The following is an 8,599-nucleotide window of genomic DNA, read 5'->3' on the forward strand; positions in this document are numbered from 1 at the left end:
TAAATAAAATATATTTTTTTAATTTTTTAAAAAATAAGAAGGATGATCAAGTCATCTATATAAACCTTTTTAAGAGGTAAGTATTCACTTACTATTTACTGACTACCTATCATGTGCCCGGGGACTCGAACACCCAACTACATACAATGCGGGTGGAAGGGCAAAGGCGGAAAGGCGCTTGGGTCTGGCTGACGCACGCGCAGAGCTCAGAGTGGACTGCGGCGTCCGGAGGAGGCGGGAGATCCGCCTTAGGAGGGACTCGGGGCCTGCGAAAAACGTGAAGTGAGCAAACCCAGTTTCTCCAAGGCTTGATTTGAAGAAACAAAACACTTTCTGAAGATGAACCTGTGTCACAGGAAGGTGTTACCTGTGAAATTTACTCAGATCGGCTTTCAACACACACACACACACACACACACACACCTCATTTGGTTGAGGAGCAGGATATGACTTATGCTAAAGAATAAACACACATTTTCGGACCTGAATTGAGGGAGGCACTGAGGTTACTGAGGCAAATTCTCTGCTGTGCGACTTGCGTTATTACCTTTCTAAGGAAAGGCAAGATGAGATGGTACTACCAAAACCGAGTTTGCAGAACACTGTCTGATGACTGCAATTCATTTTCTCTGGCATGAGGAAACAATCGCCCTGCCGACACCAGTAATATAAGCCACAATATGCGCAACTAAAAACAGGTAGGCAAAGAATCTGTCATCATTCAAAAGCAACAGTCTGTGCACAGATAATATCCTGTATTTTCCACTCAGGATACGACGATCATCTAGTTGCTCTCTTCTCATCCTCGCTCAATTATCAGCCAACTTGCCCCAGACCCAGCTCGCAAGCACAGGCCCATCCTCCACAGATGGAATGTGTAGTCTTGCCCTGTGCGCGATCTATCAGACACGGGCCAACAACGCCAGCTGTGGCGGGCCAAACGTGTCCTTCCCTCCGTTCTGCTCCAGGGCTACTGTCAAGTCAGCCAGGGTGAGGGACCTCCCCGACACCTTAAATTCGCCCCGCTGCCTGCCAGGTCAGAGGGCTCCGCCTGTCACTCCTGGGAGAACGATGTCATCTAGCGGAGGAGTTGCCAGTTCTTCTTCTCCACCCTCTTTTATCCAGTCAAGAAAAAGATTCCCAGTCCAACTTCCCTTATGTGATTATCTTCTCCCCAGCGCCACAGAAACTGACTCCCACTATCCATCGCGTCACGTTGGGCAAAAAGGGATGAGTGTGATTCCCACCCACCCTGCAGGCCCCAGGCCCAGCTGCCCTCGCTCGCACAGACATTGCACTGGCCCAGAGGGACACTGGGTTCAAGGTTCCCCTCTATCTCAAGATCACAAAGACCACGGCTCCGGGAGACCTCTTGACTCCAAGGCTCAGTTCCAGTGAGTGGAGAAGGAATATACAGACCCGCAGATGTTGAATTCAGGACCCATTCATGATCCAGGTTCACAAGCGGTTGAATACATTCCATAAGCTCTTCCTTGTCAAATTCTGGCAAAGTTGCCCTCAGAGCAGATCAGTGCATTCTGCCCATGCTGAGCTTTGGCCGAAAGAGTCGAACTGTAAATCTGCTCCTCAAAATACCTTCGTTCCTTCAAATAACTCCACTGCACAGGGCAAAGCAGATGAGCTAGGATGCAATGACAGGTTTTGAAAAGGCTCGATATGTGGTCTCTTCCATCCAGACTCTGAGGACCACTCAGAGTGTCAAGATGTGATCCATGAAACAGCTGGGAAAACCACGGTATTTGGGTCTGGTTTCTCCTTTAAAATGGTGGCTGGTGTGATGACTAGATCTTTTAGCCTTTAAAGTTCCCACGACCACGCTGGATCTTGCTCCGCTGGTGTGTTCTGCAGGGCATCATCCATCGCTGCAGTCCTTCGTTGTGTTCGGCGGCTGTGGGGATGGCTGGAGCCGAGCGGAGGCCAAACCCCGTGTGTCCCAGTCCGTCAGACCTTCTTGGTTGTGGGCTGTGCGCATGTCTGAGAAGTGGCCGGGGTGGCGGCTGCTGCTACTGCTCGTGGTGGCGGGACTACCTACATAAATGGTGAATGTAGCACCTACTTATTTTTCAAAATGTATCGAGATTCACTGCTGGGAACCGCTCTGCCTGGTTTCAGGAGTTGTAACTAACCCCCATGGCTAAGGCTGAGTGAGCGACCTCCGGAATGTGAGCCACTAAGGAGACAAAGCTTGTCTCTGGCAGCAAATGCTGCTTCTGCTTCATCCCCTGCCCCCAATGAATGGTCGGTTAGTCCATGATGGGTAAGACCCCTCAGAGGAGGGGCAACCTAAGCCAGACACGATCACTTGGGAGGCCCTCAAGGAAGGACTCAGGGAACTGCAACAAAGAGGGAGTGATGGACCCTCGCCCCCCGGCTATTCTGACATAGTCTGAGTCCCCATGTTCTCTGGGAGAAGCGTTTCCTGGCTCTAATCCACTTAAGCCTGAAAACCTATGATGCAGGAGGCGGTGTAGCCCCTTGCCAGCTAGAGCGGGATCCGGGGTGATTGGACGTAAGAAAGAATTCCTAAAGTCCTGTGAAGCCTGCTTTGCTAAGAGTGCTTTCATTCATATGATAAGGGTCCGAGCAGGAAATGAGTATGTCTCCCAAAGTTTCTGCAAACCCCCTTTCCCGACAGACACTTATTCAGACTAAGCCCTCAGATTTCTTTGAAATGTTATCTACTATTTGATCCTTACCGCCTGTATTCCTGTGTGTTACAACCCAATAAAAGCCTTTGAAGAAGAGGCTCCTGGCCTTTCTCCTCTGAGAGATTGGCCACCTCTCCTCCCCAAGCAGATGTCTTGGTAGTTTCACTTTCATCCATGGCAGACAGGGGGACTTTGCGGGCAAAGCTGCCCCCACAAGTCACCTTTCAAAGTTTTTAAAAATATCACAAAGAGAATTTTTTGTCACCATTAAATGTCTGAATTGGAAACGGATTCCCGGACTGGGACTCCGATCCCTCAGCTCGTTCAGCTTTAGCACCTGTCTCATCCCCAGTAGCTTTTCCAGAACTTCTACCTTCACCATTAAGTTCCACGAGTTTTCCCGACTCAAACCCGGGCTTCTTCAGCGTTTTGACTTTCCTAACAACGACATCACAGAGTAGAAAGATTGGCAAGACTTTTCTGTCTTCTTCAATGCTACCTGGAATCTATTTATTTTTTCTTTTTAACAAAGAGAATGCCTCTTTTTAAAAAGATTTTATTTATTTTTAGAGAGAGGGGAAGGGAGGGAGAAAGAGAAAGAGAAACATCAGTGTGTGGCTGCCTCTCACGTGGCCCCCAGTGGGGACCTGGCCCACAACCCAGGCATGTGCCTTGACTGGGATTTGAAGTGGCCACCCTTTGGTTTAAAGCCTGTGTTCAATCCACTGAGCTACACCAGCCAGGGCCAATTTTTTTTTTTTTTAAGAATTCATTTATTTACTTTTAGAGAGAAGGGAAGGGAGGGAGAGAAGCATCAGTGTGTGAGAGATACATCGATAGGTTGTCACGTGATCCCCAAATGGGGACCTGGCCCACAACGCAGGCATGTGACCTCACTGGGAATCAAACCGACAACCTTCTGTTTTGCAGGCCAGAGCTCAGCCCACTGAGCCAGAGGGCCCTGGAATCAATTCACTGACCACTTCTTTCAAGTCATTTGCCCTGTCAGGTCATGATTTGCACCATCTTTGGGATTTGGCAGACCTGGTGAGGTCTTCCAAACCTGATTGTTGCACTTTTTAGTAAAACCAACACAGACCAGACGATACGAATCACCATCAGTGGTCTCGACACCAGCCGAGCTTCAACAGAGGAACGTCCTCCTTGCCTCCCTTTTTGCCTCTGTTCGTAAGGCGCTTCCTCTGCCCACCACCACGGTGCTGCCCAGAGAGCCAGCAGGACCATCTCTCCGAGTTTCAACAGGTCGAAAAGTGAAGTGTACGTTGTGTTTATGCCGTTGGTACACCACTTCATCTCTTTAACATGTGACAACTTGTCATGGGCTAAGCAGTGTGTCTCCCACCACCCCACTGCCCCAAATTTGTATGTTGAAGTCTTCACCCCAGTACTCAGCATGTAACTGTATTTGGAGAAAGCCATGAACGAGGAAATTAACTTAAAATGAGGAGTCTAGGGTAGACGTGCTGGTGTCCTTATAAGAAGAGATTAAGACGCGGACGGCCCAGAGGAAGACCCTGTGAGGACAGGGAGAAGGCAGCCGCCAGCAAGCCAAGGAGGGAGGCCTCAGAAGCAACCAGCCCTACTGACTTCTTGATCTTGTACTTCTAGCCTCCAAAGCTGTCAGAAAATAAAGTTTTGTTGTTTAAGTGCCCGGGGTGTGCGGTCTTCTGTGTGGCAGCCCAAGCACACAGTTAGTCTTAAATTTGGTCAACTGCTAATAACTGAGCGTGGTCTTCAGGAACACGTTCCTCCCATGAAACAGTCCTCCCGACTGTTCCTCCAACAGTCCTGCGGCTGAGCACCTGCGAGGGGCCACACACTGTGTGCTGCCGTCTGTTCCCACTCCTCTGTCTCCTTTTCAAGGTATGACTCCCTGCCTGCTTTCCCCACCTCCCTCCACCCGACTAGCTCCTTCAGCATCTCCCACACCACCCTCGCCCCTCTGCCTCCAACTACAAGCCAGGACTGAAAGATTATTTGTTTTCCTGCTCTGGTTAGTAGCTATTTGGAATCTGGAATTGCAGAGGAGTGTGCTCAATTAGCTATTGATCTTTCTATCAGATGAAGATGCTGCCGACTTGTGCCCTGACCCAGACTATACCACTGGGTACCCCAACGAGCTGCCCCTTCCAGTGAGTCGGGGCACAGGTGCAGGAAGCCAGTGCCGGCTGTGGCCTGGGCTCCACGCGGCATACCCATGGCAGGCAGCTCCCCCTCTGCAGGGGGACTGCCTGATGGAGGGGTGGGGCGGTATGTGCCATCACCATGGAAACCCCTCCCACCTCCAGAAGAAGGCCAGGCCTGCAGCTTGGAGAAAAAGAGCTCTTCACTCTGGGCTCCTCTTCCAGGAAGGAGGCCTCATGTACAGGGAGTGTAGGTACAAATCCTCCTGGGAACCCATGCACACAGGGAAGCAGGCAAGCCACTTGGCTGCCACATGACCTGCTGTAACACAATTCCACAGACTCATTGTCTGCCTACCCCAGGCCAGGCCTCGGACTTGGAGACTCAAAGATAACCTCTCAGCAGCCGTTCATTCTAGCTGGAGAGGGACAGAAGACTGGCCATCTGATTGCTCCTCTTGTTTGAGCAAACATGGCTAATGTCCTCAAAAGCAACTAAGTGCAGCATGTTCTAAAGTGGGCTTGCCGTGCCCTGGCTGATGTAGCTCAGTGGGTTGAGCACGGGCCTATGAATCAAGAGATCGCGTTTCAATTCCCAGTCAGAGCACATGCCCGGGTTGCAGGCCAGTTCCCAGCAGGGGACACATGAGAGGCAACCATACATTGATATTTCTCTCCCTCTCTCCTTCCCTTCCCCTCTAAAGATAAATAAAATATTTTTAAAAATTTAAAAAAATAAAGTGGGCTTGCCAAGATGCCCGAACCAGGCCCGTGAGCACCAACCACCAGGAGGGAGGACAGGTTTGGACTTCTGGCATCTGCAGGGAAAAGCCACGTGGCGGTGGGAGGGAGGTTCCCCGTTCCCTAGGCAACGGTCACTCTAAACAAGCCACACAGGAAGATTTGGACCTGTAAGAAGGGGAGAGCTCAGGGACTGTGGGCCACCTCCTGCCACCAACGGAGCCAAGTGAGGTGTGAGGGCTCTTGAAGGAGCATTTTGGGAGCCTGAGGATGCGGTGTGTCCGTTTCAGTCTTCTTACCACCCTGTGGGGAGGAAGGGGGGCCACTGGCATGGAGACTTGAACTTAAACACCGGTGCCCGCTCCTGGTCCAGAGATCTCTCACCTGCTGGAGCAGCCCAGGACTGCAGGGCCTGGGGATCCTCTGACGTGGGGTGCCCAAGAGAGCTTGAACCCATCGCATTCTCTGTGGCCCTCAAAGTGTATGGCAAGGAACCCAGTGGTTATTAATGGAGGGGCAGAGGTCACGGATGGCCTTGGACTAAGCAATAGGAGAACCCCCTGGGCAAGGCATGGGAGGAGGCATGGGACCATTTTGGGGAGGGACAGGGTCCACAGACATAGAGAAACAAGTGGTCACACACATACCTGAGCAGAGACCACCAACACCTGGGATGAAGCCAGGACACGCCCATGACCAGCATGTGGCCGGTCCCGCAAGCGGAATCTCTTCTCCCTCCAGCAGCCTCCCTGGCCCTGGGCCGCAGGAGGGGTGGGTGTGGCCCAACGTCCGCAGGGGGATGGGGCTGTGGAGAGAACATTACCACACGTGCTGGGTCCCAGCCTGAGCCTGTGCCAGGGGAGGGAGGAGGACGGCCTGCCGTGAGTTGGAGACTGAAGCTTTAAAACGAATGGGACTGAAGATTATATTCCAAACCAAACTGAACTTTAACCAAAAGTAACTGGAAAGCTATGGAATCTGTTGAGATGTTGTTAAGAATCACCCACTACCTAGCAAGGAAGAGAGGTCAACAAAACATCACTGGCAGCAGTTACTGAAGCAAGAAAACCAGTTCACATTCCCACCCCGACAACCTGGACCTTCTCAGAAGGGAGATGGGCAGGGCCACGAGAACACAAACAGGACGCAGCTATGGCAGGCGCAGGAAGCGACCGCTGGGCCTGTGCTCTACCCAGACACGATCTCCGTGGAAACCTGTGAGGGTGCAACCTGTGAGGGCTCCTTGGCCCTGAAGCTGCATGATGCCAGCAGCAGGCATGGTGCAGTCACTGCGTCTCTAGGAGCCTGGATCCCCCCAGGACTGATGGCATATTCACTCATTTCGGCAAACACCTGAGCACTGCCACATGCCAGGCACAAGCACACACCAATGAGTAGGACAGACCTCCGCCGGCTCCTCGGGCAGCACAACAGCCAGACAGACAAACAGACACAGCTTAGTGTGGGACACGCTAGGAGACGTTTAAGTGTCTGGGCTAACTGGGCAAATAGGAGGCATCTAGTCCAATCCTGGGCTATCGGGAAAGGCTCCCTGTGAGAGAAGCATCTCAGTGGAGAGCTCAAGGGTGGACAGGTGTGAGCCAGGCCCTGATCAGAAGGGCTTTCCGGGGAAGGACTCACATGTCGCCTCCTTAGGAGCCATTGCACAGCCTTGGAACTTGATCCCAAGAGCAGCAGGGCTTCATTAAAAATTAAACAAGCCCCCCTGACCTGTGTGGTTCAGTGGGTTGGGCATGATCCCACAAAGCAAAAGGTCGCAGGTCAGGGCACATGCCTAGGTTGCAGGTTCGGTCCCCCGTCAGGGTGCATACCAGGGGCAATTGATCGATATTTTTCTCCCTCTCTTTCTCCCTCACCCCCTAAAAAAATAAAAGTATCTAAACATTAACTAATTAATTTAATTAAATAAGGAATGGCTGCCTAATGAGCATGGGTCTCTCTTGTGGGGAGATGAAATGTTCTGAAATCAGACAATTGCACAACACTGAATGCACTAAAAGCCACTGAATTGTACACTTTAAAAAGGTTAAAATGGTGAATTTTATGTTATATAAATTTTATCTCAGTTTAAAAAAAGAGACACCTGGACAGTTTTTTGTTTGTTTGTTTTTAAGATTTTATTTATTTTTAGAGAGAGGGGACGAGAAGGAGAAAGAGGGAGAGAAACATCAATGTGTGGTTGCCTCTTGTGTGTCCTCTACTGGGGACCTGGCCTGCAACCCAGGCATGTGCCCTGACTGGGAATCAAACCAGTGACCCTTAGGTTTGCAGGCCGGCACTCAAATCCACTGAGCCACACCAGCCAGGGTGGAACTTTCAATTCCTATCCAGATGGAATAATCAGGAACAATTTACCCTCCTGCTCAAAACAACTAACAAACAGGACGAATCTATCAAACAATGGTTTCCAAGAAAATAGAGATCAGGCAAAAAGGACAATGACCCCTAAAGGATGGGAAATAAATGAGGTACACCCTATGACTGCCAGGGTGGGGAAGAAAGGAGGGCCCAAGCCAAGCCCCCACACTGAGAGAGAGCAGAGTCAGGGTAGACCAAGGCAGCTAGTTTGCAGGGCAGAGCACTGAAGGAGAACTGTGGGCATTTGCAGAGGGTCCCCCTATAGTATTCAGGAGAGCACAACACAAGTGAGAAAACTACCTACTCCCACCTCCTCCTATCCCCACCCGGCAAATAAGCACATGGAAAGATGTTCTTCAACCTCATCAACCACAAGGAAATATTGCATACCAATCAGAATGGCTAAAATAAAAAACAGTGACAATACCAAGTGCTGACAATGATGCAAAGCACCTGGAACTCTCAGACATTATTGGGTGGAATGCAAACTAGTACAGCCACTCTGAAAAAGCATGATGGTTTTTATGAAGTTAAACATATGCTTACCTTATGAACAAGCAAATCCATTCCTGGGCATCTACCCCAGAGAAAAACACCTCTATTCACCAAAAAAAATCTGTACATGGATAGTCACAACAGCTCCTCATTCATAAATGCCCAAACCAG

At 50.5% G+C, this 8,599-nt stretch overlaps 1 pseudogene; it reads right to left on the reverse strand.

The window, feature by feature from the left end:
* Nucleotides 1–902: 902 nt before the first annotated feature.
* Nucleotides 903–1,993, reverse strand: LOC119036426 (branched-chain-amino-acid aminotransferase, cytosolic-like; annotated as a pseudogene).
* Between the last annotated feature and the right edge of the window lie 6,606 nt (nt 1,994–8,599).

This window comes from Artibeus jamaicensis, unplaced genomic scaffold, assembly GCF_021234435.1.
Source record: "Artibeus jamaicensis isolate MK-2021 breed Jamaican fruit bat unplaced genomic scaffold, CSHL_Jam_final contig_432, whole genome shotgun sequence".
In the NCBI taxonomy this organism is placed as follows: Eukaryota; Metazoa; Chordata; class Mammalia; order Chiroptera; family Phyllostomidae; genus Artibeus; species Artibeus jamaicensis.